General features: G+C 39.8%; 1 long non-coding RNA gene across 1 annotated transcript; it reads left to right on the plus strand.

Annotated features, from left to right (window-relative positions):
• The first annotated feature begins 257 nt into the window (after positions 1-257).
• Positions 258-17,640, plus strand: LOC111826649. Its single transcript, XR_002830000.1, has 2 exons — positions 258-342; positions 17,298-17,640. It is a non-coding gene; the product is annotated as an uncharacterized LOC111826649 (long non-coding RNA).
• The last annotated feature ends 2,818 nt before the right edge of the window (positions 17,641-20,458 follow it).

Here is a 20,458-nt window from a genome sequence, read left to right on the forward strand (position 1 = left end):
TGCAGCCCCTCCTCCCTGTGACCGCGCTTCCTGTGGCATCCCGGCTGATGGACTCAGCTGTCTGTCTACCTGCCCGGCCTGGTAAGAGGAGACGCTTTCATTGACGGCTATTAGGAAACACTGGGAAACTGAAGATCCGGCAGCTGGGGGACTCGCTGTGCTGGCTCCCCCTCCCTCGCCATCTCCTCCCCCGCCTCCCTGCCAGAGACCAGGCGACTTCCAAACTTGGCCTTCTGAAAAAGAATGTTCTCTGCCTAGCATTCCTGGACGCAGGACGCGAGGCAGCTCCAGTTTGGTTCTGTTGCTCAGCCTGAAAAACTCCCCAGGCACACACAATACGAAGTAAGTTTCCTGGATTTTGTCTTGACTTAGGGGACGATGGAGCATGTTTTGGGGCATTACAGATATTTTTGTTGCCTCACAGCATTGAAATGTTAATATTCACAGACAATTTCCCCCAGAATGGCTAGGGATGCAGTGAGACAGAAACGAGTGAAATGGTACATCTTTAGTTGAAAGTTGAATGTCCTTATTGGTGAGTGAGTGGGGGCCCATTAGAGGAGGAAGTCACGCTGCCTGCTTGGCAGGCTTCTGGAGCATGGAGCAACCGTGGCTGTTCTGTGAGAGGAAGCCTTGTTTACAGGCATCGGGAGAACCCCGGTTTCAATGGTCCTAGGGGTGCACTGCAGACAGCAGACAACAGGAGGAGAGGGTGCAGACACTGCTACCTCCCTGTCAACCCCCCCTTTTTTTTTCAAGAATTGTCTTGCAACACTTAGTGAGGACTGGGGGAAAAGTGTGTGTGTGTGTGTGTGTGTGTGTGTGTGTGTGTGTTGTAGGCACACACACATCTGTAAAAAAGAGAAAATGAGTGGAATTGAGAAAAAGTACATTTCATCAAATAGGATCTGACAAGGATTAAAAATGAGGAATTCCTTTAAATCACTAAATAAACGTGTCTGTTCCATATTTATTTAATGTCACTGAGGTAAAAATGATCTTCTGCTAAAAATAATGTACCTCTTCGTGATCAAAGAGTAAATTTATTACAAGCAGTTTTCTAAACTAGACAACTTCTTGAAAGGCCTAATTAAAGATGGATCATTGCAGCAATCAAATGGACCCCAACCCCAATGCAGCCTCCAAATCTCAGCTGGTGGCTGCCACCTCCGGCCAACTGTCAGCTGGCAGGCTCGGCCCGGGCTGCAGCTGCTCCTGCCACTTGCACAGACATCGAGAAACTATGTGACAGTGAAAGGTTGACTCTAAAGAGAGAGCTTTCCCTTTGTTTGTTTGTGGTTGGTTTTACATTTCTGTTCTAGGTGGTCTTTCACCACATGCAGAACAAGAGTCATTCTAGGGCAGTGATGGCGAACCTTTTGAGCTCGGCGTGTCAGCATTTTGAAAAACCCTAACTTAACTCTGGTGCCGTGTCACATATAGAAATTTTTTGATATATGCAACCATAGTAAAACAAAGACTTATATTTTTGATATTTATTTTATATATTTAAATGCCATTTAACAAAGAAAAATCAACCCAAAAAAATGAGTTCGCGTGTCACCTCTGACATGCGTGTCATAGGTTCACCATCACTGTCTAGGGCATCATGAGTGAAAACATGATTAACTGGCATCACATTACTAAGTTACTTCAGTGATACAGTTTTCTTAATACTCACCCAAAGGTGTGCTTACTGATTTTTAGAGAGAGAGGGGGAAAGGGAGAGAGAGGTAAACACTGTTGCAAGAGAGAAACTTTTATCAGTTAGCTCTCATACGCGACCTGACTGAGGAGGATTGAACCTGCAATGTTTTGATATATGAGATGAGCCACCCGCCCAGTGCTATTGCAGTGATATCTCTCTCTCTCTCTCTCTCTCTCTCTCTCTCTCCTCTCTCTCTCATCTCTCTATGTAGATATAGGTAGAGATATAGATATCTATATCTATACAGGTATAGATATAAATATCTGTATACATATAAATTTAATCTTTATTGTTGAAATTCAGTGATATTTTGCTATCTCCTACAGAATTGCTTTTTACCAGCTTGCTCACTCCTTAACCTGTTACTAGATGTCCTTAAAAGTGATTAAATAAAGGAAGAGAAGAAACTTCATTCCTATTCCCAAAGGCGATTATTTTAGGGAAATTTCAGGCCAGATGAAATGCTGATAGATAAGGGCATCCAAGTGACTTCAGAAATAAGTAGGAAGACACACTTACCCAGAGAGCATGCATGCCTGTCCCTGAGCTTCTGGCCTCTTTCAAACACTTCTCCCTAAGGCTAACGAAGGTGTCAAAACACATGTGAACCAAGCACACGGACAGACCTGGCAGCAGGCCCTCTAGTTCAGCGGTCGCCAACCTTTCAGACCTCACAGACCACCGGTTGGCGACCGCTGCTCTAGTTCACGTTCAGCCACACTATGCGCTCATGTTGAATTTTGGGTGAACATGACCACAGAACCAACACTAAGAAATATCTGTTGAAACTGAAGAATTGTTTGTTCAAAAGTATACATTTTACCCTATGGAGAATGGTTATATGTTGGCTCACATTTTAGATAAATATATCTTGCGTTTTTCTTAATGAATTTTTTTCAGGAGAAATTATATCTCCTTTCAAGCCATTAACCAAAAGATTATATGGAGGGTGTATCGGGTACCAAGCACCTTCCCTGAAGCCCTGTCCCAAAAGCTCACTGTGCACTTTGTGTCTGTGGGAGTGACTCACTCTAAATACCAGCACGGAGAGTTCGGTATTAGTAAGATCACTTTGGTTAATCTGGCTGGCTTCCAAGAAAAATAAAGAAAAAAGGAAATGTCTTTCTAACATTTCATATTAACTAGTAACATAAAACTATTTCCTTTATTGAATAGTTATTGGTCATTTCCTTTTTTCCCTGTTTTGTTAATCCTGACCTGAGGATATTTTTCCCATTGCTTTTCAGAGAGAGTGAAGGGAGGGAAGGAGGAAGGAATGGAACTCAAGACCCTTTGGTGCACAGGCCGAGCTCTAACCACTGAGGAGCACCGGCCAGAGTACTGGCAATTTCTTTATAGAGCAATATTCATCAATTAAGTATCTCCTTAGGTTCCCAACTTTATCTTCCCTTATATTTCTTCTGTGCCAACCATGGAAATTCCAGAACAGTTTGCAACAGTAGGAGTAGCATTAGTCTAAATCTAAGGTTGAATGAGCACAATGTGAATTAAAAAAATTTTTTTCTTGCTAAACTTCACAAGGCAATTGATAAGATTTATGATGGCTAGAACTCAGTGTTTATCATGAATAAATTTTACTTTTCTCTTTTATAAGGTCTAACATGAGAGTTAGAATTTGATCGAAAAATAACTCCCAAGGCTTGCTTCTAAAAACAAAAACAAAACAAAACAAAAAAACTGGGCATGCAACAGGCAAAGCAAGTACCCTTGATTTATCATGAACAAGCAGTCAATCTCTGCTCCATTCTCCAGAAATAGACTGTATTAGCACAGTTCTGTGGATGGCAAACATGAGCAGCAGGCTCCTTGTAGGGGTGAAAAGGCGTTTCAACTCACATCTCAGCTGGTCTGGGAGGCATCCCCGTGTATGAAGAAACTGGTCTTTGACAAGCAATGGCCATTGTGGTCTTCCTCCCTGCGGTCCTTCAGAGACTGGCCTAGGGGGTATTCTCAGGGTGATGGCTTTGCAGATGAATCATTTTTGCTTACTGCATAGCATTTATTTATTAAAAGCCTATACTATTTGTTATAGACTGAATATTTGTGTTCCCCCAAATTCAGGTTTAAACCAGGTCCCCAATGTGATGGTATTTGGAGGTGGGGCCTTTTGGAGGTGATTAGGTCAGGAGGGTGGAGCCCTAATGAGGGGGATTAGTGCCCTTATAAAAGAGATGCCACGGAGCTCCTCTGTCCCTTCCGCCACGTGAGAACACAGCAAAAAGACACCTAAGAACCAGGAAGGGGCTCTTCCCAGACACCAAGTGTGGGTGCCTTGATCTTTGACTTCCCAGCTTACAGAGCTGTGGAAAGTAAATTCTGTTGTTTATAAGCCACCCAGTCTATGGTTTTCTGTTATAACAGCCTGAGTGGACTAAGACACTATTTATGCAAAAATGAGGGTTTGGACGGGGTAGCACTTTTTCTAAGGAAAATTAATAAATCCAAGTAGTAGGTGTTGAAAAGTAATTAAAATAGGCACTGCCTAAGAAAAAGTAGAAAAACTACACATAAACAACATTAGAAAACAGACATAAAAGGGACTCAAAACATACTTATACCAGAAAAAAAACAGACTTTAAAACAAAGGCTGTAACAAGAGACAAAGAAGGACCCAGTAATTCAACTTCTGGGTAAATATTCAAAGAAACCCAAAACAGTAATTTGAAAGGATATATGCACCCCTATGTTCCATGCAGAATTATTTAAACAGCCAAGATATGGAGGCAACCCAAGTGAATAAAAAGTAGTGGCACATTTACACAATGGAATATTACTCGGCCATAAAAAAGAATGAAATCTTATCATTTGCAACAGCACAGATGGACCTAGAAGGCATTATGCTACGTGAAGTAAGTCAGACAAAGATAAACGACTCATTATTTCACTTATAGGTGGAATCTAAAGAACAAAATAAATGAATATGTAAAGTAGAAACTGTTGCAAAGAACAGACTGATGGTTGCCATAGGGAAGTGGGGGTTAGGAATGGGTGAAAATGGTGAAAGGATTAAGAGGTACAAATTGGTAGTTACAAAAATAGTCACAGGGATGTACAGTATAGGCCAGTGATGGCGAACCTTTTGAGCTCGGCGTGTCAGCATTTTGAAAAACCCTAACTTAACTCTGGTGCCGTGTCACATATAGAAATTTTTTGATCTTTGCAACCATAGTAAAACAAAGACTTATATTTTTGATATTTATTTTATATATTTAAATGCCATTTAACAAAGAAAAAGCAACCAAAAAAATGAGTTCGCGTGTCACCTCTGACACGCGTGTCATAGGTTCGCCATCACTGGTATAAGCAATATAGTCAGTAATTTGTAAAAACTATGTTTGGTGCCAGTTGGGTACTTGAAATATCAGAGAAATAACTTTGCAAGCATTTGCTTGTCTACCCATTATGCTGTACACATTAAAACTAATACAAAATAGTATTGAAAGGAAATTGTACTTTAAAAATAAAATGAAAAATAGAAGAAAAAATAATGCCTTTTTCATGAAAAATATAGCAACTATACACATTTGAACTTTTAAAGGCTATTTTGGTTTGTCAATTTTTTTCCCTATAGCTTATAGTTGAAATGAGCTCAAGCAAAATTTTATTTTATTAAAAACGGACTTTGCTCCTTTCCCCAGCCCTTCACCTGCTCTCATTTTGCATATTAACAATAATGACATGTGTGTGTCAGGATGCCCATATGTAGCCATGTGCAAACAAAATAAAGTGACAGACACCTTATTTAGACAAATGTAATCTCTTCTAACAGTTCTTTTTTTAAAATATATTTTTATTGATTTCAGAGAGGAAGGAAGAGGGAGAGAGAGAGAGAAACATCCACGAAGAGAGAGAATCATAGATTGGCTGCCTCCTGCAAGTCCCCCACTGGGGATCGAGCCCACAACCCGAGCATGTGCCCCTGACCGGAATTAAATCTGGGACCTTTCAGTTCGCAGGCCAATGCTCTATCCACTGAGCCAAACCAGCTAGGGCATCTTCTACCAGTTCTTTAAGAGACATCCCACGAGAGGGATTTTAGGCATTTGGATCAGTTGGTAGTGGAAGTGATACTGTTGTAATTTACTAGTTATTATTAACAAGAAAGGAGCAAAGGGAAGACCAAATATTATAGGCATGTCATTGGGCAGCTTCCCCAGGAAGCTAAAGCCTCACACTCCCCAGGGAGCCCTCAGTCTATTCCCGCGGAGCAGATCGCTGGGGGAAGGGCCCGGGCAGGGAGGAGAATACACGCATGTCTCCGAGTCAAGTTGGGGTGACCATGGGAAGGTCTGTCAGTCACACCCGGGAACAGGTTATTGGCCAGAATGGGCGTGACTACTGCAAGGGTGTGAAATTTGGGGTATTTAATCCCCTAAACAAAGGAGTCCACTCTCTTGGTTCCTTTGACGCTCTTGGGAGGCTCACTGCTTGGGGCGCACCCTCCTGTATTCGCCCACATGCACCACGCCATGTGGACCCCACACACAACGGACTAATGGACTGTAACCGGCCTGTGCTGACCTGGACCGTCCAGCATCAGACACAAGGAAAACTCTGGATGCTGGCTTTGCTTCAAGCTCTGAGGACACCCCAGCTACACTTCTATGGCTGGACTAAGGGAAAAGGGGACTTTGGAGACCCGAGAATGTAATTCACAAAGATAAAGCTTATCTCATCCTCTGGGGGCCTCTGGAAATGCTTATTCCGGTGGCACCCCAAGAACCCCACTCCCACTAGTAGCAGAGAAAGACCACCCACACTTTTTTCTTAGGTAACAGGTTTAAGAGACATTTTGTTCCTAATATTTTTAGGGTCCTCAAGTTCCATAGGTAACTCTCTATTTGGCAGGCCTTTTTCATGCACACTCTGGCTGCCACCCACAACCCTTTTCAGACAGAGGTGAAAAGAACCAAGCAGAGACGGAGAAGCTGACTAAGAGCTGCTGGGTGCAAAGCTATGTGTCTGTGGAATGGGGGCAGAGTAAGAGGGAAGCCAGCCCCTGTGCAGAAGGCCTACTTTGTGCAAAGAACCTTTAAATACTTTATTCCACTTAATCCTTAAACACCCTATGATTTAGGAATCATTATTTCCATGTAATGGATTGCTCCGGTCGCTGGGATTCATAAAAAAAGGTACATAATTTGATTTTGTGTCTGTCTGATTCCAAAGCCTTAAATTCTTTCCATTGTATTGAGACATAAAGAGGCTTCCTTGAACCTTGAAGACCTGGCGCTATTCCACTGCAAGGCAAACCCTATGTGTGTGGGAGAGGAGTCGTCTCCTGGGCCAGATCACCTCCAGGTGGGATTGGTGGGCCTGTCCCAAGGTGAGACTCTGCAGCAACAAGAAGGGGCAGAGGGAGCCTTGTGGGAGAGCAAGGAGGACATGCCTGGTTTATCTGATCTCCTGTTTATTCCAGTCTCACTTGAAGCTGTAAGAGTGTGGGGCCCTGGAGCCCATCTTTGGGTTTACATTCTAACTCTGCCACCTCCTGCCCTGAGTTACATCACCTCCCTGTTACATATCCCTGTTTCTCACCCCCACGAAGATGAGGATAATATTGCTCTCATTAAGTAGCTGTTGTGAGTACTAAATATGTAAAAACAACTTAGAAAGTTGCTTGGCACACAGCAAGTTCAATTAGAGGTACTATCATCATTACCATCAACATCATTACAATCACTGACAGTAAATATGTGAATCAGAATATTCTCTCATTTAATATCTATCTTTTACAACAGTGGAAGGCCTGGGGAAGGTAAGAAAAACAACAGATTTGAATTACTAAGGGAGCTTTTAATATAACAATGACTGGGCCCAAAATGGGCCCAACTGAATCAATCTAATCAATCGCTGGGGGGTGAGTTGGGAGCATTGGTTTGTTTAAAAAGTCCTCCTGGATTCTAATGGGCAGCCAGGGTAGAGAACTTCTACTCTATACTACCTATTTTTGTAGTTTTCCCTTTAATCTTTCTTACTGGGGTTGAGATTGAACTGATGCATCAAAACACCTGACTGAATTTTGATCTGATTTCAAGGACTTCAAGCACAAATGCATTTTATATTACAGGAAGTCAGTGACCATGGTCATTTGTTGCAAATTTTTATATTACAAAGAAAAACGGGTTCTGTTTTCCCCAAATTAATAGAAGACCATCTGATGCTAAACTTAACACTTGCTTCATGACCTCGACCACACCCTGTTTCACCTGTGGTGTGTGTGTGTGTGTGTGTGTGTGTGTGTGTGTGTGTGTGAGTATTACCTAATTCCGGAACAGGAGAGGATGTACAAAGGCATCAGCTGTGTTATAAAATCCATAAAGGCGGAGTGGCACTGAGCAGAACCCTTTGTGGAGAGTCAGAGACTAGGGATGGTGAATCCATTCTATTACCTCAAAGTAGATAGAACTCTCACTAACATCAAAGTGGGCACCTATTAAGTGCGTAAAGAGCGCCTCAAATTACCTGGCAGATGTGTGAACATTCCAGCTCCCTTTGCTGAGTGTTGGGTGGACCACTCATAGACCCATCCAGTCAGGCCTCTTCCTGAATGAGAGCACCTGAGAGTCCACGGTGTGAGGCTGGCACAATGAAGGGGGATCCAAGATGCGTATCGTAGTGGATTTCAGTCCTGGCTGCACCTTAGAAACACTCATGGGATTTAAAATGGCATACTGATGTCTGGGCCTCTTCCCTGGAGATTCTTATATAACAGAGCTTTTAAAAAAATGTTTTTATTGATTTTTAGGGAGAGAAGAAGGAGAAACAGAAACACCAATGAGGAGAGAGAATCACTGATCGGCTGCCTCCTGCATGCCCTCAACTGGGGTGTGAGCCCGAAACCCGGGCATGTGCCCTGACCCAAAATGGAACCAGCAACCTCCTGGTAAACGGGTCGACACTCAACTTACTGAGCCACATTGCCCAGGCTGATAGATCTGAAATGGGGAGTAGATTTGGGTGCCTCCACAGTATAATTGAGGTTAAGAACCACTGTGTGCTGGACAGCTATCAGCTTGGTATCCTCAGATGACTCACTTTATTTTTTTACATTTATTTATTTTTTTCTTTATTGATTAAGGTATGACATATGTGTCCTTATCCCTCCATTGCCCCCCACGCACACACACTCATGCCCTCACCTCCCCTGGTGTCTGTGTCCATTGGTTAGGCTTACGTGTATGCATACAAGTCCTTTGGTTGATCTCTCCCCCTTACCCCACCCTCCCCTACCTTCCCTCTGAGGTTTGATGGTCTGATCTATGCTTCTCTGTCTCTGGATCTGTTTTTGTTCATCAGTTTATGTTGTTCATTATATTCCACAAATGAGTGAGATCATGTGATATTTATCTTTCTCTGACTGGCTTATTTTGCTTAGCATAATGCTCTCCAGTTCCATCCATGCTGTTGCAAATGGTAAGAATTCCTTCTTTTTCACTGCAGCATAGTATTCTATTGTGTAGATGTACCACAGTTTTTTAATCCACTCATCTGCTGATGGGCACTTAGGCTGTTTCCAAATCTTAGCTATAGTAAATTATGCTGCTATGAACATAGGGGTGCATATATCCTTTCTGATTGGTGTTTCTAGTTTCTTGGTATGCCATACACAAAAATAAACTCAAAATGGATAAAGGACTTAAACATAAGACAGGAAACCATAAAAATATTAGAGGAATCCACAGGCAGCAAAATCTCAGACATATGCCGAAGCAGTATCTTCAACAATACAGCTCCTAGGACAATGGAAACTAAAGAGAAAATAAACAAATGGGACTACATCAAAATAAAAAGCTTCTGCACAGCAAAAGAAAGCATCAACAAAACAACAAGAAAGTCACTGCATGGGAGAACATATTTGCCAATGTTATCACCAATAAGGGTTTAATCTCCAACATTTACAGGGAACTCATACAACTTAACAAAAGGAAGATAAACAACCCAATCAAAAAATGGGCAATGGACCTAAATAGATACTTTTCGAAAGAGGACATAAGGAAGGCCAAGAGACATATGAAAACATGCTCAAAGTCACTAATCATTTGCAGAGATGCAAATCAAAATGCCTAAGCAGTACCATCTCACACCTGCCAGAATGGCTATCATCAACAAATCAACAAATGACAAGTGCTGGCGAAAATGCGGAGAAAAAGGAACCCTCGTGCACTGCTGGTGGGAATGCAGACTGGTGCAGCCACTGTGGAGAACAATATGGAGTTTCCTCAAAAAACTAAAAATGGAACTCCAATTTGACCCAGTGATCCCACTTCTAGGAATATATCCCAGATGACTCACTTTGACTATCCTGAGTTCAGGGATCCCCAAACACTGGGATCACCTGCAGGACTTTAAAAACTGTGCACGTCTGATTCCTACCACCAGCATTTTCTGACTTCCAATCCTAGTTGTTAGTATAATTTCTCCACACATACAGTAATGCAAGTCTGTGCATATTCTTCAGAATGTTTTTTTAAATATTTGGAATAAAATTGAAGTAATCGGGGTTAAGAAAAAATACACAGTAAGCATATAGCAAGTCACTTATCCATTTATTCCTTTAGTAAGCATTTATGGAGCTCTTAATTTGAGCTAGATATTGAGTATAAAAAAGTAATTAAGACTCTGTCCCTGATTTCAAGGAGTTCACAATGTCATAAAACCGAGACATAAATTACATGCAATTCATTCCCTCATTCATTCATCAACTTTTTGTTGAGTGCCTATGCTATAGCTGGTGACAATTTGGGTGCTGAAGATACAGATGTGACCACCCCTCACCCCAGAATTTAGATTCTAGTGGAAGGCCTTAGAGAGGGACAGCCTGGGAATTTAGTTCAGGGAAGCAAACTCCCACCTTAGGAAGGGCTTATGGGAAGGCTTCCTAAAGAGAAGATAGGAGAACTAATTCTTGAAGAACTTGGAGTTAGGCAGTGAAGGGGACATACATTAATTTTAGGTGTCAAATTGGCTGAGCCCTGGTGGGCAGATATCAGGTCAAAAGTTATTCTGGGTATCTCTGTGAAGTGCTTCTTGTGGATGTGACTTAAATGTAAATTGGTGGACTTTGAGTAAAGCCCTCCATAATGTGGGTGGGCTTCACTGAATTGGTTGAAGGCCTTAATAGAACAACGGCTGACCTCCTGGGGCAAGGAGGAATTTTGCCAACAGACAGCCTTCGGACATGAGCTGCCACATCAGCTCTTCCTCGGTCTCCAGCCGACAGCCCACCCTGCAGATTTGGGCAGCTTCCCTAATCATGTGAGCCAATTCCTTAAAATAAATCTCTCTCGATATATATGCACATCCTATTGATTCTGCTTCTCTGCAGAACCCTGACACAGTATGCACTTGAGTCAGATGAATCTTTCCCTGTTCTTCTTAAGACCGAGTCCCACTTTTGACTTCTCACTGTTTCACCAAGAAACAGATGCCACCAACACCACTTCTTTCAATCCCTTTCCATGTACCTCACAGGTTCCCCTCTCTCTATTGGTTCAGTCCTCCTCTTCGGTTTCAAATAAAAACTGCGCCCTTCCCTTCCTAAGGCTCATGTTTGGTTTGTGTTCTATAATTATCTCCCGGCTCACAGCTGCAGCTCCTTTCTGCTTCCCCTCGGGTTGTGCTCAAGCCTTCCCCGCCTGCTGCGCATCTACACACATGCATGTTAGCATGTGTACGTTCATGGATGTGATCTCATCTCCCAGTGGGCGACACCCCATGAGTTCAGATCCTGTCAGACGTTTCACAAGGGGGTGAGTGCACTGCAAGTGGCTTTTCATTGCTGGCATCAATGCTAAGGGTCAAAGTTGTGTGCTGACGAGGACATGAACTTGAGATGGCAACACGTGTTTTCTCAGGCCAAGTAAGGGTCTCGATCGACAGGTATGCACATCCTTGAGTAATAAACCACTTAATAAATGATGATTATTTTGGAGATAAACTTTAAAAAGCAATAATAATACAAGGAGCCCTTTATAATAGAGAAAATAAAGGTTAGCTAAAGAAAGGGGGAAAAGAAAAGAAGGAAAGGAAATCTGGAGACAAAGTGAAGGTGAGAGGCAAGTGGGAGCTTAGGGAGAGTAAGGTAAGCCCGGACAGAACACAAAGATTAATTCACCTAATGCCTGGAGTGCCCTTTTTCTTTGTAAAATGACATCAATGACAAATTTCAGTGGCATTCTCTGTCCCTCTCAAATTTGTAAGGACACATTGCCTTGACAAACCATAGTAATGCACACACACACACACACACACACACACACACACACACACCACTACCCCGCAGTGTAGAGTGTTGTTTGAGACTATATAATGCTGAATTACTGGCAGTATAGAATGGATGGCTTCTGATGAACTATGAAACCCCACATTTCATTTTTCTTGGCCTTATTTTTGTAAAATTACCCTTCATTTAGTGTGAACAACAAAGACTCGGATTTGGGTTGAATGTGCCTCATTTTCCAATCTATTGCTCATGTGGAGTATTCCTATTTCTATAGAAACAATAGCTTTCATATTTCTAATATTTCAGAAAGCATTTTCTCCATATTCATGGAAAGAAAACTGCATAATTGTAAAAATGTAAAAAGCAACGTATAACTGTATCTATACAAAAACACCTGCAGGATAAAGATCCTGAGAGTGACATTATAAGTAGGGCAAGGATAAATGCTTTACAGAGAACAGCATTCCCTGTTGGGTAAAAGGCATATTAAATTCTAATTAGATACATATATGTAGTTTTTGAATACAAATGCTAACAGAGTAGAAAATACACTGCTGGATTTTTTTAAGCTGCGCCGAAGCTTTAGAATCATGCCTTAGTTGAATTTCATATCAAAACAGCAGTAGAATAATAAGCAACCAGCAACACTGTATGCGTCAACTCTAAGGTAAAGGTTGTTTATCTATTGACCTGTTGGCATAAATCCCAAGGTCATAGGTTTTCATACATTTGTCAGTTATTATAGAATGGCATAATAAAATAGCATAATCAGATTTTGTACATGTTCCAAATTAATTATTTCTTATTGACCTATATACTTTGTAATTCTGATTTATAAACTGTGACATGAAATCTTTATACAATAAAATTTTAAATAATGCCCTTAAGGATCACATCCAAATTCTTACATTTTCAATCTAAAAAATATATAATGGTGAAAGAGTGCATTTTATTTATTTAATTTTTATTGAATTTATTGGGGTGACACTTATTAATAAAATTATATAGGTTTCATGTGTACAATTCTAGAGTACATCATCTGTATATTGTATTGTGTATTCATCCAGAATCAAGCATCCTTCCATCACCATTCATCCTTCCTTTACCCTTTTCTAACCTCCCCCTAACCCCTTTCCCTCTGGCAATCACCATACTGTTATTGCCAATTTTTAGTTTTTAAAACCAACGTACTTGCTATAATCTCTTCTTATAATGCAGAGAAAATGATTCAAAACCTGCCAATGGCTGTTACCATTTAATATAGCTACATCCAAAATGTCTAAATTTACTCTCCTTAAATAAATTATATATATATATATATATATTTTTTTTTTTGAATGAGTTGATCAACACTTAGGTTGCATCCCTATCTTGGCTATTGTAAGTAATGCTGCAATGAATATATGAGTGCATATGTCTTTTTGAATTAGTGTTTTGTGTTTCTTCAGATAAATATCCAGAAGTGGAATTGCTGGGCACTTCTTTGTTTCTTGTGATAGTCTTTGTTTAAAAGTGTATTTTGTCTGGTATAAGTATTACTGCTCCCGCTTTTTAATTTTTTTCCTGTTTCCATTTTCATGAAATATCTTTTTCTATTCCTTTATTGTTAGTTTGTGTGTGTCTTTCGATTTGAAGTGAGTCTCCTGGAGACAGCACGTGTAAAAGTCTTGTTTTGCTATCCATTCAGCCACCCTATGTTTTTCAACTGGAGCATTTTGTCCATTTACATTTAAAGCAATTGTTGCTAGATGCGTAGTTATTGCCTTTTTTCCTTTATTCATTTATATTATTTTTATTATTAGAGATGTCCCCTATCCACACCCCCCTGCCCTTTGCTCATCTCCACCCAGACTCCACCCACTTCTCCCTGGGGCCCTGACCATGTTATTATCTTTTATTTTCTTATTCTTAAAGAAGTCCACCTTTAATATTTCTTGTAATACTGGCTTGGTAGTAATGAGCTCCTGTAGCTTTTCCTTATTTAGGAAGCTCTACATCTGTCCTTCAGTTTTAAATGGTAACTTTGCTACCTAGAATAATCTTGGTTAAAATAACTGTGTGTGGTGTAAATCAGGTGGGTACTAGATTTATCAGGGCGATCACTTCATCAGTTACATAAATGTCTAATCATTATGTTGTACACCTGAAACTGATATAATATTGTATGTCAACTTAATTGAAAAATTAAAAAATATTTTAAAAAGATATAAAGGGATAAACAAATTACAGTATAGTCATACAATGGAATTCTACTTAGCAATAAAAAAGGAAGAGCTATTGATGCTTGTAACAACATGAGTGACTCTCAAAAGCATTATCAAAAAATCAAATATATTTATATATATTATATATTCTATTATATATATGCACTATATATACTGGAAAAGGCAAAACTATAGGGACAGAAAGCACATCAGTGGTAGAGAGGGGATGGGAAAAGGTAATTGATTACAAAAAAGAGGCATGAGGAAAACTTGGGCTGATGGAAATATTCCACATCTTCATTGTGATGGTGGTTACATGATTGAATAGTTTTTCCAACACTCATAGAACTGCATATGTAATGGGGTGAATTTCACTGTATGAAATGATGCCTTAATAGACATGACAAAAAAATTACCTGACACAAATGACCTAGAAAATAGTTACTATTGTTACTACTATACGAATGTTGTAGGGAAATGCCGAGTTACGAAAAGAAAATGCCACGTTCAACCATCACTTAATTCCAAATTTGTGCTATACTGACCATGTGCCATGGAGGAGTTTGCTCAGAGTCCTTCCAATAGAAGAGATTATAGCCATCAGGGTATTTCAGTTATTAACGTAAAACATCCTAATTCACTTAACAGCAGACGTAAAGGAAAAGGCTGCTGATAGCATCCAAGGATAATGTGGGTTTTGATCTCCAGGGATTAGACATGAAAGGTCCTTTTATTCCTAATGTATTTCGCACTGCTCATCAGGAAGGTCTTGGAGTCCATGTTACGGATGCCTGACTGGTGTTGTTTAGCAGTCAGTGGGCTGCCTGAACAGCTTTCTTTTTCATGGGAGATCAGAGTCAGCGTTGCAGTTTAGAAACTTCTCTCTCGCTGTGCGTGCGACAAGACGTCCTGCAATGAGCAGAGGATCTAGTGGAAAGATCTGGCATGGTGGCCCTAACAATCGCAACTACACAGTCCGTCTCTGCAATCAAAGGCCAGGGGTCACGGACATGTGTCCTCACATAGAATTTTTTCAAAACCCTTCCTCTGAAACGTGTACATTGGGATATGGAGGGAAGCCTATGTATTCAGTTCAGCTTTATTGTCCACTAGGAAATTTTCAAAAATGTTTGTCAAACTTTCTACCATGTTTAATCCACTAAAAACTGGCTTCCTAAGTTCAAAAATTGCTTATATTAAAGCTCCCACATCCACAGATTATACTCTTAATCAGATTAACATCACCTGGCACCTTTTTTTTCCTTCTTAAAGATTCTTTTCTCTCTTGCATCCTATGCCACCCCCCTCTCTCTGTTTTCCTCCTGTTTTTCCAGCAATTCCTTCTCAGTCTCTTCCTCGGCCAGTTCCTCAAAGATGGATTGCCTTTGGTTCTTGCCTTACTCTTTACTCTCACACAGCTTCCCTTGGTAATCGTATCCATTCTTCTGTTCAACCCAGATCTTTCTAATGACCTCTAGACTTGCATGTCCACCTGGCTACTGAACATTCCCATGAGAATATTTCATTAATAACCTCACAGTCATGGGGTGCTGGACACATCCAGGCAGTGAGCCTGAAGCAGAAGAGACTTGAGCCTATCACATTGTCCGGGCCTATGAGAGCACTCACATTCCTCCCCTCTCTCCTCAAGCCTGTGCTGCAATGGAGGTGACAATGGAGCTCTGAGTAGCTCTAGTAGATGGAAGGGCGGCCCCCAAAAGATAGGTTCACCTAGAACCGGTGATTATCATGTTATTTGGGGAAAAGGGGTCTTTGCAGATGTAATTTAGTTAAAGACCCTGAGATAAGATCTCCTGATTAGGGTGGGCTTTGAATCTAATGGCAGTGCCCTGGTAAGAACCATGAACTGGTTAAAACATGAGAGCTGCAGAAATGAAAACTGAAAGAAAGCACAGGAAAAAATATGCTCTTAAACACTATTCGTTTTTTTTAAATTAAATTTTTTGGGTGACATTGGTTAATGAGATTATTAATATTAAACAACAAATCTAAAAACGATATGAGTCATTTAAATTATTTTTATCAAAGTTTTCTTATTATTAAATGTTTCTTTTAATTTGTATTTCTTTCTAAAATGCATATTTGTTTATTACAATATAGATTCTTTTCTAAGTCATTTGAGGGGAAAAAAAACACAAAACCGTAGCAAAGAAGTCCATGGAGCTATTCATATGAGGTATAGTGAATACAAATCCATTTCCTTAAGGCGGGCTCCCTAGCTATATCATTCATAATTACATGTGTTTTGTTTTTCAGATGCAAAGAGCTGTGCTTGGTAAATCCCTATTCTTTATCTTAGATCTACAGCTGCAGCCACAGTCCATGCACACACTCACACACGACTCTAATTAACCCTGTTTTTGCAGGTCAGTGAATTTATGACACAACTAAAACAGCTACAGGAGAAGAGACAGATATATTTAATAGAATTGGTGATTTGCATATAAAATGATCCAATTAAAAGGCTTGGTATGTATTTAAACAAATGAGTATAAAGCAGTTTAAGAAGCATAATCCACCTCAATCTAAAATATTATTGAAAGACAGATGGATGGGAAATAATAGGTATAATCTCTACCATCACTTGTATATTTCTAAAAATACTCAAATGCTTTATTTCTAAACAGTGAGAGGGTTTTACATTTAATATTTTTGTAGGAGGGTTTTTTTCTCTCTCCAAAAAAAATTAAGAATACGACTTTCACAGCTAAAGCTAGGCTTTTCAAAGACCCTTTAAAAGAGTGGGTGAAACGAGTGGGGGAGGAGGGTGACAGGACAGAGTTGGGGAGGGGTGGCGGGCAGCTCTTTACAGAGAAAGAGAGAACATATGTATGGACAAAGAGTAAGTACAATCAATACCCGTGAGATGTAAACACCATGAAATGTCCTGTGTCAGTTCCCCTGGGGTGCTGCAGCAGCTTAAAAACTGGTTAAGTTAAAACAGACATTTATCCTATCATAGTTCAAGAGGCCCAACGTCCAAAATCAAGGTGCCCGGTGTGCTCCTTGGGGAGTCTCTGGGAGGACCTGCCCATGCCTTTTCCCCAGCACAGGTGTTCCTGGCAATCCTCGGTGGTTTGTGGTAGCATAACTACCATCTCTGCCTCCTTCTTCACAGGGCCTTCTTCCCTGAGTGGCTCCCTACCCGACTTTCTTATGAAGATACCAGGCCCACCCTGATCTAGTATAAACTCATCTTCACCATTATGCCTGCAGAGATCCTACTGCCGAATCAGGTCATCTTCTGAGGTTCCAGGTGGACATGGGTGTGGTGGAGACTATTCAACCCAGTAAAACCCCTCAAGCTTTGAAGTTTTCAAGTCTCATATTGTAACTTGTAAGATAAATGCCCATTTGTTCAGGATCCGTTTTAATTTGAAATATGTCTAAAGGCATATTACCTTATTACATGACTTCCTTTTGTTTTGCATGTAACCAATAAATTTGGGGAAGGTCTTGAAGAGCATAGAATTTTCTGTGCACTCTCTAGTGGGGGATTGTCAGACAGCTATTCTCTCCATCGGTGGTCCTGGAACTGTAAGTCTGCTTCATCACCGCCTGGAGGCTTGTAAGCCTCCAGGTTTGCTGGGCCCCGCCCTCAGAGTTGGACCTTTGTACTTCTAACAAGGCTGCTGCTGGGGACCACACCTGAGATTCACTGCCTTAAGTGACAATCAAGTAAGAGCCCCCATTACTCTCTTAAAGGAACACCTTTTCCCTCATTAGCCAGATCCCTCCTCCTACAGTTATGAGTGAAAGTGGAAAGAAGTAGAACGCATGGTGAAGAAGGAAAAGAAGGAAGATGCCACTTATGGTGGCATCATTTATCTATTATTAACTTCTGATTGATGAAGAAGTCTAAGGATAGGAGGGATCATGTGTCTGATTATACCAACCTATGGCTACCTTGGGGTTCCTGAAAAACTACGGTCTTTCATATTTATAAAAGGGGAAAAGTTTTATTTTCATATTTCCTGAATGCAGCTTAGTGTGTCTAAATTTTGCTGGGTTTAAGGTAAATTCAGTGAAGAGTAGTAAATATGGTGACATTAGTGGCATGGTTTACTTTCTTTTACTTAAGTAGAGTGTTATGGTGCATATGTGTGTTTTAAAAGAACCTTTGAGCAAAATGGATTATTGTGATAGTTTTTAAGAAACAGGATTTGAATAAATAAATGTCCTGCAGCAGCAGAGAAATAGCCACTGGCTCCAAACTGGTTTTAGAGAAATCACCATAAATATAGCCATGTAACCTTACCACAGGCTCTGGAAAAAGGAAGTGATAGTAACATCTTAAAATACAAATAATGACAATCTGGAAGAAAAATACATGCAAATGTTTAACTTTTAATTTTTCTATAATGGAATAGTTGTGATATAGTATTCATTTTCCTCTGCCCAAATATAGGTAGATAAAAATAGTTGTGATAATACAAAATTCCTAGATCAATAAAAATCATGCTATGAGAAAAATGCCAATATAAGAAAATTATAAGTCAAATTATTGCTATAAGCATCCATTTATAACCTTTTTCTCTAACATAAGCATGTGCAGCAAAATGTTAATATTATTTCTATCAGTTATGAGGTATCATAAGAATGGGTTATTTCTTATGCAGTTAAATAATCGATTTGTTTAGAAATCAAAGCATTTTTAGGTATTAATAGCACTGTTAGAAAGCCATTACTCTGGGTAGATTCAACTATAATGTTGGGAAGGCAGCAATATCAAACATATAATTTAAAAGAAAAAACAGGTTCTTTGGCAGTACTTCAAAACTGTAAAGAGTGTAATCTTGTATATAGTGTGCGTTTTAAAATACATGTAACTACATCCCCAGAGGGCAGTGCTTTCAGGACTGAGCACTTCTGTACAGTTGGTAAGGATCCCAGTGACAGTACAGTGGGGCCTTGACTTACGAGTGTCCCGACTAACGAGTTTTTCGAGATACGAGCCGTCTCTCGGCCGATTTTTTGCTTTGAGTTGCGAGCTAAAATTCAGGTTACGAGCCAGCTTCAGATACCCCACCGCTAGTTGGCGCAGCAATCATCACAGTGAACGCCACAACATTAGCCCAGCATCCCCTGTCTCACTCATTCACTTTAAGATTTGACATACGAGTAATTTGAGTTACAGCTCAGTCATGGAACGAATTAAACTCGTAAGTCAAGGCCCCACTGTATTTCAAATTTCATCTCAATTTTTAAAAGGATATTAGGTAAACAGAGTATTTCTAGGGAAACTTATTTCATCCTTGACAGTGATGTGAAAAATCTGTTATTGTCATATCATGTTTGCTGTAGTCAGTGTTTACAAAATTATTGCTACATCTTAAAGAAAGGAAGAAAAATATAATTTTTTTCTCTTCTATGATAAGACTATTCTCTTCATTATCAAATGACATACCTTATAACTATCAAACATATTGTGAAGATTATAATTCGCATTCAATTCAAACAGATCAAAAATAAAAATACAGAACTTAATATGTTAAACCAAATAATTATAGATTGTTTTTGTTCACTGTCAATGTTTAATAAAAAAACTATCAAGACATATTATTCAAATTTTAAATTGCTTCAGATTCCCAATAACTACTATGAAAAAGTAAAAAGTATAATATATTCAGAATATGCAGTGGAATCAAGATTCATTTCAATGAACCTCAAAATAATCTTTTCAGTTACTTTTGATAACACTATAGTGAATTTACTTTAAAAGGAATTCTAAGTAGTAAATAGCTTCATGATCTTAGAATTTACTATACCTTCCTCATTCTTATAATTAAATAACATAATGTTTGTTTTGGAATTGTGTTCGTTCAATCACTCCACCAGTGTTTACAGTGTCTATGCATGTTCCTGGCACTGTTATACTGTGGATATAAAATAAATTAAAATACAATCCCTGCTCTCAAGAACATTATTATCTCCTAAGGTAGGTATGTATAAAACAAAAGTCATCACCATGTGTTGAATTCTATAATATAGGTACACAGAGTGCTACAATACAAAGAGATAGCTAACAAAGAAGGGATGATGAGAGAAGTTCAGTTAAAATCTCAGTCCAGGCCTGACTGGTGTGGCTCAGTGGTTGAACATCGACCTATGAACCAGGAGGTCACAGTTCCATTCCTGGTCAGGGCATATGTCCGGGTTGCCGGCTCGATCCCCAGTGATCGGCAGGAGGCAGCTGATAAATGATTATCTCTTATCATTGATGTTTCTACCTCTCTCCCTTCCTCTCTGAAATCAATAAAAATATATTTTTAAAAATTT

This window comes from Myotis lucifugus, unplaced genomic scaffold, assembly GCF_000147115.1.
Source record: "Myotis lucifugus unplaced genomic scaffold, Myoluc2.0 scaffold_93, whole genome shotgun sequence".
Lineage (NCBI taxonomy): Eukaryota > Metazoa > Chordata > Mammalia > Chiroptera > Vespertilionidae > Myotis > Myotis lucifugus.